This window comes from Pan paniscus, chromosome 7 (genome assembly GCF_029289425.2).
Source record: "Pan paniscus chromosome 7, NHGRI_mPanPan1-v2.0_pri, whole genome shotgun sequence".
NCBI classification, from domain to species: domain Eukaryota; kingdom Metazoa; phylum Chordata; class Mammalia; order Primates; family Hominidae; genus Pan; species Pan paniscus.
Window position 1 is genome coordinate 50,184,244 of NC_073256.2, and position 20,595 is coordinate 50,204,838.

The window sequence follows — 20,595 nt, forward strand, 5'->3', positions numbered from 1 at the left end:
ATGAAATAGCATATTTCCTATCTGGTTGTTGCAAGAAAAAAAATATATATATGTGCCAAATTACAGCAAAATCTATCCCATGGTATTTCATGTATTTTACATTAAAAAAGTACACTAAGAAGCAAATTCATTTAATAGTCAAAATACCAATTAAAATAATCTCTAATGCAGTGGTATGTTGATTTAAATCACCCTTAATGTTATCTGCAGTATCTCAGTTGTTAGAGGAGATTATTTAATCCATGAATAATAATATATTATTGAAAGCCCAAGTATATTGGCATCTGTCTTAGTCAGTCCTGGCTGCTGTAACAGAATACCATAGACTGGGTAGCTTAAACAACATTTATTCTTGAGTTTTGGAGGCTGGGAAGTCCAAGTTCAGAGCACCAGCAGATCTCTAACTCTTGGTGCACATCAGTAACCCAAGTCTCCTCTCCTTGAGTGTGGATGGAAACTGTGATTTGTTTCTTAACCAATAGAATATGGCAAAGGTGATAGGATGTATGTGATTATGTGCATGTGATTATATAAGATTGTAATGCGTGTCTTGTGAAAAGCCTTTCTTTTTTGTTGGCTTTGTAGAGGAAAGCTGCTGTGCTGTAAGAAGTCCACAGGGCAAGAAACTTAGGCCCTCGGTCTGGCAACCCACAAGATACTGAATATTCCTAGTAGTTACATGGGCAAAGAAGTGGAACTTTCTCCTCTCAAGCTTTAGAGAAACTACTAGGCTGACACCTTGGTTGTAGCCTTGTGGAATACTCAGTTAAGCTGTGCTCACACTCCTGACTCACAGAAACTGTGAGACAGTAAAAGCACTTTTATGGTACTAATTTTGTGGTAATAGGTAGGTAATTAACACAGAATCTTTGCTCTGTAGTGGCAGAAAGCTTAGCAAAATTGTCTCCTACAATTTATATGGAAAGAGGAATTTGTAAGTATCATGCACATAGTTATCTAGCTAAGGAGATTTTTGAGGAAAGTATTGAATATTCTGCCTAATTTCTTCTTGCTGCTTATGGTAAGATGCAAGAGGAGAGGTATAAACTGACAGAACTGTTAAACAAAAACAAACAAGGGCTGGATGACTTAGGAAATGCTCGGCCTCTCCAGAGACAAAAAACCCCATGACATTTGAGAAATGACTCCAGTCCCTGCCACAAATGAAGGTCTAAAGAAAAACATGGGGGTGTGATTGTACAACCTTTTGTTAAAAACCTCGGAAAAATCAAAGGACTAGAGTAGTCTTCAGTTACATAAACTGCCCTTTCAAGAGATTGAAATTGTGCCTCATGGAACTTTTTGATTAAATGATAGTATCTCTAAGAAGTTAAGTGTATTGTCCTTTTGTCTAATGGAGTGAACCTCAGTGAAATTCACAGGAGTCCTACGAAGTATTTGAGAAAATTGTTACAGCAAAAGCAATGTTAACTGGAACTGAAAGTGGCAGAGAATAAAATGTGAAAGAGGCTTCTGGACCCTCAAATTTTAGGCAGGAGCAGGCTGTTAAAATTACTCAGCTGCAAACATGTACTCTCTCTCTCTCTCTCTCACACACACACACACACACACACACACACACACACACACACGAAGGATGATTCAGAGGGCAAAGCTGAGAGCCATGAAGAATTATCCTATGCTTAGAAACCTAGTTAAGAAAATTTTTAACATTTGCCAGGCTGGATTTCAGAATTGCTATGGACCAGTGACGACTTCGTACCTTCTATTTCCCCCATTTTGAACAAGAATGTCTGTATGTCTATAGATGTTTTCTTACGCCTGTTCAACCACTATATGTTGGGTGTGTGGGTGGGCAAATAACTTGTCTTTTTAGTTTGACAGATTGACAGATCAATTTAAACAGCCTTCATCAATGCCTGGACCTGATTTAGATAATACAATTCTGGATATTGTGCAGATGCTATAACAGGGTGGAACTCTGGGGGACCTTGGGAGAGGATGAGTGTATTTTGCACATGAGAAGAATGATTCACATTCTTCTCATGTGCAAAATACACTCATCCTCTCCCAAGGGGGGCCAGAGGGTGAACTGTGGCAGACAGAATGTAGGGTGCCTCCATGGTCTCCACCTCCCACATATTTATGCCTTTATGCAGCCACTTTTCCTTAGTGTGAGTGGGATCCATGGCTCACTTCTAACCAATGTCAAAAGAGATGTATGTATGTAATTACATGAATGTGATTTAGTCACATACGATTGCAATTGTATCTTGCAAGGTGACTCTCTTTTTCCCTTGCTGGCTTTGAAGAAGCAAGCTACCATGTTATAAGATACACATGAAGAGGGTCCCATGGCAAGAAACTGAGAGCAGCCTCTGGCCAATAGCCAATAAGGAACCAAGATCCTCAGTCCAGTAGCCTACAAGAAACTGAATGCTGCCAACAATCACAGGAGTGAGGAAGCAGATCCTTTCCTAATTGAGCCTTAGAGAGGAAACCCTGGCCTATACCTTGATTGTTACCTTGCAGAAGAGCCAGCTAAGCTGTGCCTACACTCCTAACCTATATAAACTGTGAAATAATAACCATGTGTTTTTTAAGGTACCAACTTTGGGGTAACATTGTTGCACAAGCAGTCAACAATGAATACATAGAATTTACTAAAATGTAAGTTTCATGATTGCAAATAATTTTGCACATACCTAGAAATGGGTCTGGAATTTGGAGGTGTTCAGTAAATATTGGTAGGAAATAAAGAAGTCAGAAAGAAAGGGAGGAAGCACAGGACAGCCACTGAGACATCAGTGTGGTCTGGCGAGCAGACTACTGATGTGTCATGTGATTTGCTGGTACAAAGTAAGTTTGGTAGGATGTGCTGGAAAAGTTTTTTTCTAGATGATTTTGTATCTGTGTCAAATGAATATGGTTATTTATATATTGAGTTGAGGGATTTACATGTAGGTGTTTGGTTAGGAGGAAGAAATGACATGGATGTCAAGTTTACAATTTCTCAGTACTACCCTATTCCCTAATATTGTGATAAGAACTAGTTATAGCAGTCCAATCTCAAGAAATAGCTCCACTACTTCTCACTTCTGAGAATATATCATGATTATATATTATAAATATATAATTATATGTATTGCATATATTATATGTAATTATAATATGTATTATTGCATATATAATACGTAATATAACATATATAATTATATATAATACATATATAATTATAATGTATTTTATTCTCAGAGGTGATAAGTGGTTATTATATAAGAGGTGGTTATATAATATATAATTACATATAATATATAGTATATAATATATATACTATACATACATATATAATACCTGTCAAGTAAATGGAATCATACAGTGTGTGATCTTTTGTATATTGCTTTTTCACTTAGCATAATACTGCTGAGGTTCATTCCTATTGTACTGTGTATCAGCAACTTCCTTTTTACTGCTGAATAATGTGCTGTTGTATGGTTGTGTCACATTTTGTTTAACAATTCACCAGTCGATGAACATTTGAATTGTTTCAACTTTTTGTTTAATGAAAACAATGCTGCCATAAATATGACTCATATCACATGAAAGTCTTTGTATGGATATATATTTTCATTTCTCTTGGGTAAATTTCTAGGTGTAGAATTGCTGGGTTATATGATACATTTAAGTTAACTTTTGTCATGCTATCTTTGGGACAAGATTTAGAAAAACAAAACCTTGTAGTGCTTAACAATGCTCTTTATAAATAATATTTCTTAAAGCTCTTTTGACTTGATTTGCATGTTTGAAAAAAAGGTGGAGTATGGGCTGCTTATTTTATATAACAAGGAATATTAAACGTATAAAAAAGCACACCTTTAAGTGGAAAGCATATGTAGTACTCTAGTCAACTACTGATAGAAAGTATACATACAGAGAGAGATTAGGTATTACTTTAGAACCCCAATATTACCCAAAATGATTCACTTATAGGAATACTTGAACCTATATTAAATGAAGGTAATTAAAAAAAATTAGATGCATGGATCTAATTATCACACATTTTGAGGAAGGAAATATAAGAAGCCATTTCATATATTTATTTATATAATATCTCTCAAGTGCAGAAACATAAAGCTAATTAGTGTAAATTAATGTACAAATAGAGAATTCATAGCAAATAAAATGAGAAACTATGCTCAGAAAAGATTGCTTCTATTGTAATGAACTGCAAATGCCTTAGCATTTTCGTTGGCTTGGTGAAAAGTTCATTGATCTGAATAAGGGGAATCATGAGTGTAACTGTAACTGTTTTTTTTTTTTCCAGAAACAAGTGTCACTACAGGCTTTATAAGATTAATAAAGTTTTCTAGGAATTAAGTACAAAATATCCAGAACGGCTTTCAACTCGTATGTTATGTGTATGATTCTTCTTCTCACTTTAATGTTAATTTACTTATTTGTGGAATTCTAGCACAAAAAGGCACTTAGTGAAGATTAAAAGTGTAGTCTTTGGAATAAATATAAAAGGAAAATAACATCGATTTAGTTTGTCTTCCTCATAGGCTGCAAGAGATTAAAAAATGTAACATGATTTAAGAAGGAAAGGCATAAATTAATGAACAATAGATGATGGGTCTGAAGAAAGGTATATAAGATGGTTGTATACGTTCCTAAGTGTTTTGGTTTGTTTATATGGAGGGCATCAATATTATCCCTGGAGACTTCTTCTAGGTACCATTGTCAAAGAGAGAATAATCAGCTACAGAGGCCATGGGTGCAACACGGTGTGGTATTTCTTCTGTTCTAAGCTCTAGGTATGAAAGGCTGGGCTATTCAAGAGACCAATACTAAGTGCATAACAATTCTTTACAATACCAAGCTTTTTAAAAAGTCACCATTTTTTTTTTTGGTGTCCAGATGTCATACATACATTTTGCAATGGTAGGAAACTTAAAAAAAAATTATGTGTACACATAAAAGATTGCGTGAGTGTGTCTACACTAGGACTAAAATTTGGGGAATTTGTAAGTCAACTTCAGCGTGGGAAAATTAACTGGCAACTGGGTAACTAATGCTTTTTGAGTGACTACCATGTGCTAGGCACTGTTGTAATTGCTGTATACATGTTAACACATTTAATCTTCTTAACAGTCCTATGATGTGGGTATAATTAGGGTCATTTCCATTTAGTGGATGAGGAGCCATGAGGCACTGGGAGTTAGGTAAATGGCCCAACATTACACAGCTTGGAAGTGCTGAGGTCAATATTTGAACTCAGACAATCTGGCCCCAGATCTTACATTCTAAACTAATATGCCATATCATTCTCTTTAATGATTACACTGAGTAACTTCTTTGTAGAAAGTAAGATATACTTATCTGAGTATTGCCCTGTTATCCCAAAATACATACTACAATAAAAATCCTTCATATTTACCATATACTAATTGAATATTTGTAATCATTTGAAAAAATGTAATACATTTCCATGCTGTTAATAATTATGTTGAGAAGAAACTATTTTGTAACTTTTTTGAAAACGGAAAGTACTTTTCTGTTTAATATCTTTTAAATGGAAAATACTTTCTATGGTCGTGATTATAAACTTTCCTTTGGTTTTAATTCTGTCTCAGGGTTTGTTGGTGGTGAACTTGCCTGATTGAAAGTCTTGGGCAAGTTTGGGATATTCTCACTCTGACTTAAGACTTCACAATGCATTTGAACTCCTCTGTCCTGGGCAATGTCAGGATTGGTTCAAATAATTATTCATAAGACATGAAATGTAATGAGAAGAAACATTATAGGCAAATAGTCTTTTAGAACCTTGTTTTAAATTAAAACATGGTTTTAATTTACTTGGGCATTTTAATTAATGCTTAGGCATTTTAAATGCAAAATTGACAGCATCATTAACCAAATGAAAAATCATAATATATGTCTTTCAGATAACCAAAAAGAGGTGGAAAAGTCTAGCAATTGATACCACAAAGATACTGAACTGTGGTTTAGCCAAGTAGAGGGCATAGCTCCTGGGAGTGGAACAAGTTGCTTCTGAAGTATGAGTTTATAAACCTCAAAACAAGACTAGTGACAAATTTTGCTTCAATACGTCTAAGTTAATATATAAAATAAAATTTCTGGTGGAGAGGTTTATAGATTTTTCAGTAAACAAATTGTTTTTAAACACCTTTAAGCTGGAGAAGAACCAACTGCCTACCTGTAAGTAATTGGTATGCTAACTATAGGTAATTCTTTTCTAGGCATCAGCCAAACCTCATAAAAAACACTACTGTGGTAGTTATTTCATTGGTTTGAATTGTCTCAGGCACTTGCAATTTTTTCAAAGATTATATTTCTCTGAAAATATCCTATAACTTAACATTTTCACTCTTCTGGCTGTTCTTTGCCTGGTTACTTCAAGGGGTTTCTCTCAAGTACTACCATAACTTACAGGATGGATGTTTTCTTATTCCTATCTGCAATTCTGTGAAAATAAAGCAATTGTTCAGTGGGTAGTAATATGAATGCAAAAATATGTCTCCACAGAAGCATTAGCATAATTTACTGTACATTCAATGAAATTAAGACAGCCAATAAGGAATATAATTCTTATTTATTTTGAAATGATGGTAACAAATGTCTTTGTTACCTTCAAGCTTCTTACTGGCTTAAGCTCTTTTAAAATTCTATGGACTATATAAGCTACTCAATTTTAAGTTTTCATTTTTGAATTCAAGCTTCTTTGGTTAGGTAAAGAATAGAAGTAACTACCATAAAGAAGAAAATGTAATCATCTAATTTCTCCTGAACTCTGTATAACATTGGCCATTAATCTACATCAATATATGGTGAAGATATGTAAGCAGAATGTACAATGTATAAGACATGCATATATCAATGTAAGGTAGTAATGTTTATTTTAAATTCCGCAGATCCATTTAGATTCCTTTGGTTTTATATTTGGTCTATTTTGTTACTGCCTCTATAATTCTGCTTATTTATTTCAAATTTTACAACATCTATTTCTCCTTTGAGAAAATGTAGACAACTGATATTGGGATAGAGTTTAAATTGTGAGAAATATTCAATTACAGTAAAAGAAATGCATTAGAACTAGAACTTGCGTGATTTTAAATTTTATTAGAAGTAGGTGTCAAGTTACCTAAGATGTCCAAGAGACAGCTGATGGGTTATGAATTAAATTTTGGGTTCTGCTTATCGTTTCTTAGAAATCAATTTAAGGCATCAGTTTTCAATAGCTTTTTTATGTATAACTAAAAAAGAGATATATGATATTTGGTAAAATAAAGATACATGGCTTCCAGTCTCTTGAGACATCTGTCTTCATGGAAGAGATGGAGAGTTCCCATTTCTACTTACAAGAATGAATATATGTCATAATAAAGACCAGCTATCATTTGTTATATACAAAATATGTGGTTCTTTCTTTGACTTTTTTTCTGGATTTAGACAACCACAGATGACATTTATGAGAAATGAACTACACTGAATTCAACTGAGAAAGTAGAAGATTCTGTATCTCCATTAACTTGTGAGAGGCTTATCATTCCAAACCTTCTCCAGACAGCCCAGCGATCTTCACATTCTCTCAACTCCGTGGTCTATGACTGTCATTTGTCAATTAATTGCAAACTGAGTTCATATATAGTCTGTGTATGTTTCAGTACACATGTAGGAATATCTAGGGAGGTATTGTTGTTCTGGGCTCTTTGGAAATATACTCTGAGACCCTGAGATTTACATGAGGAAAGTTTATTGAGGAATACTTTTGAGAACTTGAGTGAGGAAAGCAGGGATGGGCAGAGGGAGAAGTTGAACTGTGATGCAGTTGCAACAGAATCCCTACCAATCCCACAGGAAGGGGGTCTAACTTTGGGTGAGGCGGCACTTTTTGCCTGAGGGTGATTCCCAAGGAAAGACTAAGCTCTGAACCACTGGCAACCAATGTTTCTGATAGCTGATGAAATGAGAGCCTCAGTCTCCAAGAGTGAAACTCCATCTCAAAAAAAAAAAAAAAAAAAAAAAAAAGGAAATGAGAGCTTCAGCCTCAGTCCTGAAGCTGGGATCTAGCAGGTACACTACAGCATCCACTACGGTAGGTAATGTAATGAAGGTTAATAGCACAGTCCAACAGACAGATGCATTGGCTTGAAACTTGCTTCTATCATATACTGGTTATGTAGGCTTGGGCAAGTTACTTAACCTTTCTGTCCCTATGAAGCGGGGATAAAGATACTGCAGGTTATCTCACTGAGTTATTGTGAAAATGGATGAGTTAACACATGTAAAGCTTATAGAAGTTCTTGGAATATGGTGAGAGCTCAACACTCGTCAGCCATTATTATTAGAGGCTGCTATAAAATAACAAAACTTGTTTTCAAATGAACTTACCTGTATGAATATTTGTTCCTGTTTAGGTCAGATGGGCTAGTAACAAATATGCTCCAAATCTCTAGTTGCTTCAAACAACAAGGATTTATTTCTTGGCCATGCCACATGTATATCATGCGTTGACTGGTGTTTTCCTCACTTTAGGACCAACCTGACAGAGCAGCCAGTAGCTGGAACATTGCCCCTGCTGTGGTGGAGAAAAATATAGCATTTGAAATGCATGCTGACTCTTAAAACTTCTACCTGGAAATGAAACATGCCATTTCTACTCGCATTTCACTGGTCAAAATAAATCATGTAGGTACATATAACTCTGAGTGGGAAGGAAAATGTAATCCTGTCCTCTTCCTGGAAGTAAAACCAGAAATACTTCAGGAACAGCACTAAGATTATGGCAATTTAATTTTTAAAAGTTATCTGGGGAGATATATACTCAGTTCTGAAAGCTAACTTTTTTTGAGCACTTAGTATCAGCCAGGCACTGTGACAAAGAGCAATATTATGAAGTAGATTCTATTGCAGTAATATCCCAATATTGTACATTTAGAAAAAAAAGCTGAGGCCGGGTGTGGTGTCATGCCCGTAATCACAGCACTTTGGATTGCCAAGGTGGGTGGATCACCTGAGGTAAGGAGTTTGAGACCAGCCTGGCCAACATGGTGAAATGCCATTTCTACTAAAAATACAAAAATTAGCTGGGTGTAGTGGTTTGCGCCTATAATCCCAGCTACTTGGGAGGTTAATAGCACAGTCCAAGAGACAGATGCATTGGCTTGAAACTTGCTTCTATCATATACTGGCTATATACAGGAGAATCACTTGAACCCAGGAGGCAGAGGTTGCAGTGAGCCAAGATTGCGTTACTGCACTCCAGCTAGGGAGACAGCAAGACTGTCTAAAGAAAAAAAAAAAACTGACACTTACAGAAACTTGATCAATACCATATATCTACAGGATGGTGAACACAGGCTCTTATTCAGGCCTATCTGATTGCAAAGCTCATACTCATAACTACCACTCTACTTCCCCCCAAGAACTTCAGTGATGCCAGCATGACTTGAAATTTTTTCAACACATGTTCTAAGTTTTTTTCCCAGGAACTGCTTTCAGAGTCTATGGTTTAGAGGAATCTAATTCCCTAAATGTATGAAGTCTCATATGTAGTAGAAACTTCTTTCTTGCTCCCATGATGGTATCAGATGGGTAGATAGACCAGTAGAGTGGTCCTCTTCCATGGAGTGGGAGACTGATGGACACTCCATCTTCTTCGGCACAAGGTATTCAGGGGTTATCTTCTTCCATACAGTCAGAAGGATGCCAGCGGGCCAGGCCTGGAAGTGATGCACATAACTTCTGCTTACATTCCATTGGCTTGAAACTCAGTGATAGTGCTATACCTGACTATAAGGAAGGCTGGGAAATGTAGTTTAGCTGTGTACTAAATGTAGACGCATGTACTGTGCTGTGTGTTTTCAAGGTATTGAATAGAACTTAAAATTGGGTAAATATACTTGAGGACGGCAGGGAATCTCTTAAAGTGACTTCACTGTTTGGCCTGCAATCCTCTCTCATTTCAGTATTCCAGAATATTGTCTTATTTTAGTTTATTCCGCTCTCTAACATTTAGTATCCTGTACTTCTTAACATGTTTTATAGTTTGGCTTTGTGCTAATGGAAAGATTATGGTTAGAATTCTTTACCTTTCCTTTAATTTTTTTTTAAGTATGAATACAGGATAATACAGAGGACACTCTGATAGTAATTAGTAAAGAACCCTGCATTCTGACCCCAGAGGAGGGCTTCACATGCTCCTTGGCCAGCACTGCATGCTTTAGGGGCCCACAAGGCCACCAGATAACTCTGAAGTCTGGTGGGAAAGCAACATTTTCGGACTTAGTCCCCAGAGGGCTCCTAACAAACTTATGAGTTTTTAAGGAGCTTCGCAGGGGATGGAGTGGGAGAGTGGATTGTTGAACTGGAAGGGAATTTTGAAAGCTATTGCAATGAATTGCAAAACTTAGCCTTTATTAATGTTTTAGAAACTTTCCTTTGCAGGTTGGGTTGGAGCTGTTTTATTGCCTACTCCCATAATTAATCATAAGGTTACTAAAGGTTGGATTCTATATCACACCATGATTCTAGTGTGGTCATCATTACTGGAGGCATGAGGAGTCCAGTAATGTATATCACTTAAAAATTTTTAAATGCTTTCACTAACACTATATATTTTTTCATTTTGTTCACTAGGGAGACTCAGGGTCTATTCTCTTCTCCCTCTACTTTGTATTTCTAGACTAATCTAGGGTTTTTATATTTTGTTACATGGATCATGTATGTATAATGTCTCTAAAAGTTAATAAGACAGATACCTGCAAAATTATTTGGTAGAAGAAAAACAGGTTCAGCTAGGTTGTATTACTTTCCTCAGGTCATGTAGTTGGTAATAACACCTCAAATTTTGAAGCAAGTTCTTCTGACTTTTCATTGTTCTTCTCCCCAACTATGTTGCTTATCATATTTGTTAGAATGCAATCTAGAGAAGCAAATATTGACTCTTTGAGGATCAATTCCAGTTTTGAGAATAGCCGAAAGTTGCCCAGTATTAAAAGTTGGTGACTAAGTTAGATAACATTATTTTGGATAAATAATAAGGTATGTTTATAAATATTTTTGAAGCTCATTAAATTGACAAATAATATATATCCTTAAAATATTTGTTAGCTTCAATTGACAAAAATGCACAAATTTAAAAAAAATGCATAAGCTGACTATGTATCCATGTGACTATCAATTATTTTAAGATCGGAACCAGATCTAAGGAAACTGAAAACAGAAACTAGCTGAGAGAAAACATGCAGAGTTCAAACAATGGCCATATTTAAAAACTGAACTTTTCTTTTCAGTGATTTTTTAATGAAGTCTAGTATGCAGCACTAAGTGTGTGACTTGGCCTTTGAGAGGGGTTATTCATAAAGGTGGAGGGGGAATGAGCAGTTATTCCTATCCATTATGTGTTAGGTGATTTATTTCATTTAATCCTTGTATCTGTCTATGAAACAGATAATACTTCTATTTTAATGATGAGGGAAGGGCTCCTGGTTTTCAGTACCTGATCAAAGGTCACACAGCTAGAATCACACAGCCACCATAGGAGGCAGAGCTTGAATTAGAATCCTAGTCCATCTGTTCCAAAGCCAAGGTCTTTCTTCCAAACAATGCTGCTTCTTTTCAAAGGGATAAGAAAGGATGGGGATGAAGTAGGTTGAATGGTGGTTTCATTCATGAATAGTTGTTCTGAGGGTCTTAGTCATTACAATAAATAACAACAACAACAACAAAAATTATAAAGATTACAAAAGAAGTGAAAGTGTTCCCTGCTATAGACTGTTCCCAAAGGAAATATGCAAGTCTCCAAATCATCTACATGAACTAACAAATACATTCAGTAAGGGCACAGGAAACAGAGTTAATATAAAAGAATCAACTGTTTCCTTGTGTAACAGCAGCAACAAGTGAAAAGTGAGATGATATAAAATCCTATTTACAGAAGCACCAAAAATATGAAATATTTATGAATAAATTTAACCAAAAAAGTTCAAGATCACTACATTGAAAACAATAAAGCACTGCTGAGAGAAAAATAAAGAGGGCCAAAAAAGGTTCGTGGATTAGAACACTCAATATTGATAAGATGACAATTCTCCCCCAGTTGGTCATAGAGTCAGTATGATCCGAATAAAAATTTCAGCACTCAGTTTTGTAGAAATTGAGAAGTGATTATAAAGTTTATATGAAACTACATTACCAAGGAAATTTTTAAAAATAAGAATGGAATTGGAAGACTTACCTTACTTGATTTTAATACTTACAACAAAGCTACAGTAACAAAGACAGTATGGTTTTGGTGAAAGCACACATATATAGTTTAGATCAGAACAGAGTCCAGAAATAGAGCCACAGGTACTTGGTCAATGAATTTTTGACAAAAGTGCTAAGGCAATATAATGGGAGAAATAAAAGTCTTCAAAAAAAGGTCCAAGGTCAACTAAATACTTGTGTGGAAACAAAATTAACATGTATCCTTACATCACCCTACACTCAAAAATTAAATTAAAATGAATCATAGACTTAAATGCAAAATCTGAGATTGTAAATATTCTAGAAGAAAATATAGAAAAATATCTTCACAAACTAGAGATAGGGGAAATATTTTGGAAGAAAAAAGTGCATGAAACATAAAGAAAACAACTGACAAATTGGATTTCATCAAAATAAAAAACATTTGATTTTTAAAGACACCACTAATAAGATATAAAATCAAGCCACAGACTGGGAGAAATGATTCACAACACGTATATGAGGAAAGTAACTTATATGTAGCATAGGCAAAAATACAGTCATGACTCATTAATAAGACAAACACTAAATAAAAAAATAGGCAAAAGGTATGAATAGACTTCTCCAGAAAAGATACATGGATGGCAAATAAGCACATTAAAAAGTCACTAGGGAAATATTAATTATGATCACAATAAAATACCTCTCTATACATACATATTAAAATGGCTACAAATGGTAAAAAATGACCATTCCAAATGTTGGCAAGGATCTGGAGGAAATAGAACTTTCATAAACTAGTTTGATTGTAAAGTTGTACAACCACATTGGAAAACACTTTTGGCAGTTTCTTTAAAAGTTTTATACATACCCTATGGCCCAGTCATTCCACTTCTAGGCATTTACTCAATGGAAACAAAAACATATGTTGACCTAAAGATAGTATACACATGTTTATAGAGTTTTACTTATAATATCCCCCAGCTGCAAACAACCCAAATGTCCATCAGTGGATGTATGAATAAAGAACTTGTGATATATCCATGCAATGGAATACTACTCAGCAATAAAAAGAAATGAGCTGTTGATATGTGGAACAACACGTACAAGTATCAAAATAATTATGCTGAGTAAATAAAGCCAGGTAAAACCAGGGTACATATTGCATGATTTCATTTTAATATTGTTAAATGTAAATTTATTTATAGGGATAGAAAGAGGATGAGTGATTGCTCGGGGAAGAGCTGCGGGAATGCATGGCTTATAGATAGGCACCAAGAAACTTCTAAGAGTGATGGACATGTTTTCTGTTTTTATCATGATGACATTTGTATACATGTCAGGTTGCATGCCTTAAATACATACATTTTCAAGTACTTCAATTATACCTTAATAAGGTTGAACAAATTAGCACTAGCAGACAGGTCTATAGATTTTCCAGCTGTGGAGCAAGTGAGCATCCATTCTTAAACCCTAGGTTAAATTCCAGATTAAGATGGCATAAATCTAATTTTGTTTACTCCTGATAATCGAATCTAAATAAAGGAATTTTTTAAAAGCCACAAACCTTTAACAAACAAGAATAGGGAAATGACAACAATAAAATTTTGAACACTTGAATCAGATTGAAAATTAGTAAATTACCTGAGAATACCAAATCTTCAACTGGGAATGAGTAAAGTCAAGAATCAACTCAGCTGATGTTGCAAAAGGCTCAGGAATTATCAGCACTGACTACTCTTGGAAGTGGGAATGAAAGGGTGAAGGTAAATAAGAACTGTTTGCAATCTGATTTAGAAGCATTAGATGCCTAGATTCCCCCTCACCTGCTCTATGATCCTATGCACTGCCCTTCTCTGTCCAGACATAGAACTGGAAGTTTATTCCTGGGTTGAGTAAAACAGAGAGTCTCTGGACTGGGGATGCCTGGCAAAATTGAGAATAGCTTATACTGAAAATAAGGTGCTCAGAGAATATGTGCACAATGAATGCTGAGGCTTGTAGCCTACTTCCCTCATGGGCTTGAGAAACAGTAGTAGGCAGACTTTTCCTTCTGGGCAGGAGATTGAATACTCTATGGAATCTGACCAGCCCAAGAGGAAAACATCTAAAGAAACTGACATTGAAGGTTCCAGACGAACAGCCCACCCAGTTCTGTTGACTGTGAAACTCTTGGTACAAAAGCTGCGCCCTTGGACTTATAGCTTCCATCAACTTTTTAGCTCCCTTTCCTAAATATGAGAAGACAACCAAGAATTGCTAGATAGCTGATGAAATTTCTAAATGAGATATAACAACTAAAAAAGAAAAATCCAATTTGGTGGAAAGAATACTTTTCAAAAACTCTCATTAATATCTCCAGAAACAGAAGAAAAAAATTATATACTTATAAAGAACAGGATGCTTCAAAATGAATATTCAAAAAAACCTTGGAAATTTAAATAAAGTAGAAAAAGAAATAAAATGCTCAAAAAAAGACTTGAAAGATAAAGGAATTTCTTCCTGTGAGTACTGCAAAACCAGAACTCAAAGCAAAATAAAACAAAAAACAGAAATGGAAGCTAAGAAAAAATAAGAAAATCAGAAGACCAGCTCAAAGTCCAGGAGTTTCAGAAAGACATTCCACAGAAGTGAAAGGGAGGAATTCATTAGCAAAAATAATTTAAGATTATTCTCCAAAACAGAAAGGTGTGATTTTCTGGAATGAAAGGATGCTGCAAAGTCATTAAAAATTGATCTACTACCAAGGCTCATCATGATATTTCAGAGTACTGGGGATAAAGAGAAGATCACATAAGCTTCCAGGGGAGGGGAAAACCATGTTATTTAAAAGGAAAATTAATTAGACCAGCTTCAGAGTTCATAAAAGTAACATTGAAAACTATAAAACAATGGAGCAATATCTTCTACATTCAAAGGGAAAATAATTTCCAACCTAGAAATCTATACTCAGCCAAATAGTCAATAAAATCCAAGGAAAGTCTCAAAACGTTTACTCCCATGTACCCTTCCTTGGGAAGCTACTGAGGATACACTTTATTAAAACAAGTTAGTGAACCAAGAAAAAGGGAGAGATTGGATCGAGGAAACAGGAGATCCAACTCAGGAGACAAGCAAGCTCCCTTTGTTTGATGGTGAAAGGAAATCTTTGAATGAGAATTATCAGACATAAAGGAGAATCACTGGAGTGTAAATCAGATTATAATTTCAGAGAGAGCGATGTCTTCAAAAACACAAAGTTGATAGAATAGTTAAGGTAAAGAAATGTATTGAGAAGGTATTTAGCGACATAGGGAAGAACTTGAAGCTGACTTAGGGATAAGTACATAAAAAGTTAAGCAAATAGGGGAAAACCGGAAACAATTGTTAGCTCCAGGGTAAGTAGGATATTGAGCAGGGAAGAATTTTAATCATAATTTATATTATGGTTCATTTTTGAATTATATACATAGATTTGATAATTAAAATACTGAATAATCAAAATTTTGATTTAACTCTATACTAGGAAGGAATGGGGTATGGGGAGTGAACATTTACTTGGAGAGCAAAAAGAACTAAACTCTTACCTTGTGTAGTTAATACATAACACCTAAAACTGAAAAGAAATCTAGAAATAGCAATATGATCATGTTTTTGGGGTAAATACCAAGACTCAGCTAAGAGTTGAAACTGATTACTTTGTGGAAGGAGAAATGGAAAATGGGGGTGTCTTGAGATTCCTGTTTGTATTAACAAGTCATAGAAGTAGCTTACTCTTGAACTATGTGCATGTATCACTTTGATAAGAAACAAACATTTAAAAAAAAATTGTCCTCAGTTCTAGAATTTTCAACCCCTAGAAATTTCTATTCACTCTGGTGTAAACCTTGAGAACTTCTAACATTCCTCCCAAATATGTGATGAGATCGTGGATCTCATAAGCTCTTTGCTCTAGGGCAGTTTCAAGCATGGCTTACATCTGACATAGCCGACCTCCTGGTGAATGATAGACAAGTGAGAATATCCACGTAATATTCGCCCTTAGAAATGTGGAGAGTAACTAAATTTTGTTACATTGGGGATAGAGACAAGAGGAGAGTGGTTCCACCATCAGCTAGCTTGTTAGCAGAATGTTCATGTTTGAAGCAGAAATACTAACAGAAAAAAAAATGCACCATTAGGTACGTGAGTGATATGGTCTGAATGTATGTGTGCCCCCCCAAATTCATGTGTTAAGACATAACCCCCAAGGTGATGGTAGTAAAAGGTGGGGCCTTTGGAAGATGATTAGGTCATGAGGTTAAAGCTCTCATGAATGTGATTAGTAACTTTATAAAGAGGCTTGAAGGAGCCTGTTTGCCCCTCCTACCATGTGAGGACCCATGGAAAGTTCCATCTTTGGAGAAGAGAACAGGCCCTCAGCAGACATCAAACCTGGTGGCACCTGGATCTTAGATCTCAGACTTCCCAGACTCCAGAACTGTGAGAAATAATTTTCTGTTATTTAAAAGTTACCCAGTCTAAGATATTTTGTTATAGTGGCCTGAATGGACTAAGATAGTGGGAAAAGTAAAGATGATAAGAACAGCTAAGTTCAGAGCAGATTCATTTATTGGATCACAAAGGAAGATCTTATTCTTGTTTTGGACCCATAATTTCAAGGGGAAGTTTGCTGCTTTATATAAAATGGGAAATTCTGAAAATACTTCTAGATGAGGCACTATGGCAATATTACTCATTCAGAAAGGTTGAACTTTTTAAGGAGCTTTTTCTTCTTTGATTTTATGTTATTTATAAAGGATTTAAGGTACCTTTTAGTGTTTCATGTTCTTTGTTTGGAGTTCTGGACGTGATTTCCTGTGGAAACACTTGCAGGTGTTTGGGTCTACAATGCCAACCCTCTAATGACTCATTCATCTCTGGTTGCCACAACAGCACTGAACTAATTTTTCTATGGAAAAATTCAAATAGGCCTTCATATAGGGCAGTCAGGAATACTTGTGACCTTATTTTGTAATGGAAATTAAAAAGGACTGATGATAGGTGGGATCAGGAGTAGAGATGCTCTTTAAGGGCAGGAGAGTATTACTACTGGGAAAGGTACAGCTTATAGCAGTGAAGATTTACAATTCTTCTTCCAGTACCTCTTGGCAGAAAATACTGTGGTATCCAGACCCCATTCTGAATCTGATTTGATTTATTTCTTGGGCTAGAAGAGAATAAACATGTAGTTAGGAGCATTTCTAGGCAGTAATAGGTTGAAGAGACAGGTAGAGTGGAATCTCAAGAGGAGAGAGGGAAGGAAGGAGATTTCTTCGGTCACATAATATTCTAGTTCTGGCTCAAGATATTTTATTTACATATATATGTATATCTTCTGAGTTGGATGCATGCACACATATGTTGAGCTCGTATAAATCAAAAGCTGTCTGTACATCATTTTGGTATCTTGTCAACCTCACAAAAACTAGTATCAATGAATGTTGTGAAATTTCACAATTCATTAGAGAATAATGAAGTTTAAATGGTAAGAATATAAACTCTTAAGTTAATATGCTTAATAATTAAGAACTTTTGCCTTGGAGTAGATGAAGAAACCCAAGAATTATATATTAATTTAACGAAGAGAAAAATATCTATTTAAAGAATTGACCATTTTCTAAAATTCCAGAACAACAGTGCACATAATTGGATGCTCATAACAACACAGAAAAGGACGCTCAGTCTGTGAAGTTCAGTCTCAACCAGTTTTGCATTTTATCTTCATCTTTAATATCAGGATAAATATTATAACTTAATGCTTTGGTATTTTCCTGAATATTTCCTTTGGGAGACTGAATTTTTTCATAGATAAAAGGGAGGTATAGAGATACGTTCAATCCTGTTTACCAGAATGAGTTTTTGGCTCATCTTTCATATTGTTTTACTGACTGCTATGAAGAATTGTCCTCCTCCTCTTTTATTTCATAGAACATTTCTTTTTCTTTCTTCTCTTTTTCTTCTTCTCCTTTTTCTCCTTCTCCTCTCCCCCTCCTTCTTTTTCTCCTTCTCCTCCTTATTCTCCTCCTCCTCCCCCTCCTACAACTTCTTTTCCTTCCTCCTCCTCTTCTTCTTCCCCTTCCCCCTCCTCCTCCTCCTCCTCCTCCTCCTCTTTCTCTTCTTTCTTCTTTCTTCTGAAATGGCATCACTCGGTTGCCCAGGCTGCAGTGCCTTAGCACAATCATAGCTCACTGCAGCCTCAAGCTCTTAAGGCTCAAGGGATCCTCCCACCTCAGCCTCCTGAGTAGCTGGGACCACAGGTGTGCACCACTGTGTCTGGCTCCTATTACACAGAACATTTTACTTGGTTTTCTCACTGATTTTGTGATGTTGCCCTAATTCCATGCCTGGCACAAAGATTATATAAGCAGTAGGGTACTTTGTGGACTCACGTGTGGCCAGGTTTGTCCCAGGATCTTCACCCTTTCACTCCCTTACTTGTGACTCACCCCAGCCTATACAGTGGGAAGAAATTGAGGTGGAGTTGAAGGGATTCATAGAGGTAATCACCCCTTGGATTGCTGGGGAGGGCTGTGGCAACATCCTCCACCCACCGCCACCTCAGGTAAAGGAAGCAGAGGTGAGAGGAGGCTCTTCTAACACGTCCTTTAAGCCAACCAAGGAGTTGGCTGCAAGGATACTACTAGGAGACAGTGAGGGAACATAGAATAAGAGGAAACTGGCCTTCTTGTCCCCAGCTGGAGACTTTTGGAAGTACAGAAGCCCTTTGCCTTTCCTGGGGCTGCCAGGGAGTACAGAATGGGGAGTGAAACTGATCCTGAGCGAGTGCACAGTGCTCCTTGATGATTACTCCTCCGCAAATTCAGAGACTGGGGCTTACTGCTTATCTGGGGAATTCTGAAGGCAAGAGGGCAGCTGGAACAGCCATAACGACAGCAAAATGAGGGGGTGTCCGAGAGTAGCCTGCTTTTTTTAATCCTTTGGCATGGAAAGGATGTGTGACTTTCCCACAGATTAAGAGGATGCTGTGAAAGGTAAAAGCTCCCTTAAAAGTTTCTTGCTTCAAAGGTGGCTTGCTAAGGCAAGAGAACACCCTAGTAGTAGGTTGGGATGGGAGGAGATATACCATTAAGAATAGGTAAGGGAGAATGTCAAGAGGCGAGCACAAGCGTGTGCTTGCAAAGCTTCTAAAGAAACTTCCTGTGTACCCCACTGAAGTGCTAGGATTTGGATGTCTGACCAACCCAGAGGTCACTGATGGCCAGCCAGTATTAACCAAGGGAGGGCTAAAATGCAGAGTAATTGAAGCCAACAACAAAACATGCACCTTTCCTTTAGTCTTCTCTTCCTCGGTTCTGACCTTAGAGAAACCAGAAGAGTGGGGTAAGGATAGGAAGGAAAAGAGAAGGAACAGTCCAGTTTCTTCTCCACCACTGCAGCCCTGAGTTAGGGGAGTAGAAGAGAAGCTTTGAATTGGATATGAAATTACATTTTGATTTAGACTGGACCAGATACCTTTAATCCCTGCATGGATGCCATCATTGATGGAATGGGGCTTCTTTGTATACCTGAGAGAATGGGGCAGCTATGGGATCTGCCTGAGACAAGGACTGAGAGATGCATATCCAACAAAGCATGCTTAAAAGCAGTGATTGGAGAGAAGTAAAGCCATTTCCTGCTAAGTTCAGACTATTCAGTCAATTGATTGTACTGAGAGAGATTATGCAGTAAAGTTATTTAGCTGACTGGTAAAGAGTCTCTTTGGGGATGGTGTGCCCAGTGCACAAGGTTAAGGAGTTGGAAGATTTCTTCTGTGAATAAAATCAATGTTTGGGGCTCAGTCTATCGGGAATGACTTATTACTAGTACTAAAATGTGTGTGTGTGAGATTTAATAAGTCTTTAATATGGTCTTCATTTGTTGCTTCATTTATTCAAACATTTATTAATTGCCTCTGTCTTACACACAGAAAAAACCTAACGCTAAGGCTGTTGTCACTGCGCTCAAGGAGAAGAATAAAATAACAGTAATTTATACCTGCTAGTATGTGCTAGGAACTATTTTAAGTGTGTTATGCACACAAATCTAATGTAATTAATCCAAAAGGTAGTTGCTTTTATAATTGTTTAATAATGAATAAAACTGTATTGCAAAAAGGTTAAGTAATTTGCCTAAGATTATGTAGCTAGTAAGAGTTGAGGCTGGAATTTGAGCCCAGGAACTCATGCTATGCTGCTTCTCATAATATAAGGTATTTCCTCTAATACAGAATTTAATTTAGACTGTGACTAAGTTTAAAGACAAGATTACAAGGAGAAGGATTAATGTGACCTGAAAACATTGGATAAGACTTCAGACTCATATGTTCCAATGCTCCTGGAAGGCCAACCATAAATGGAAGGTGTA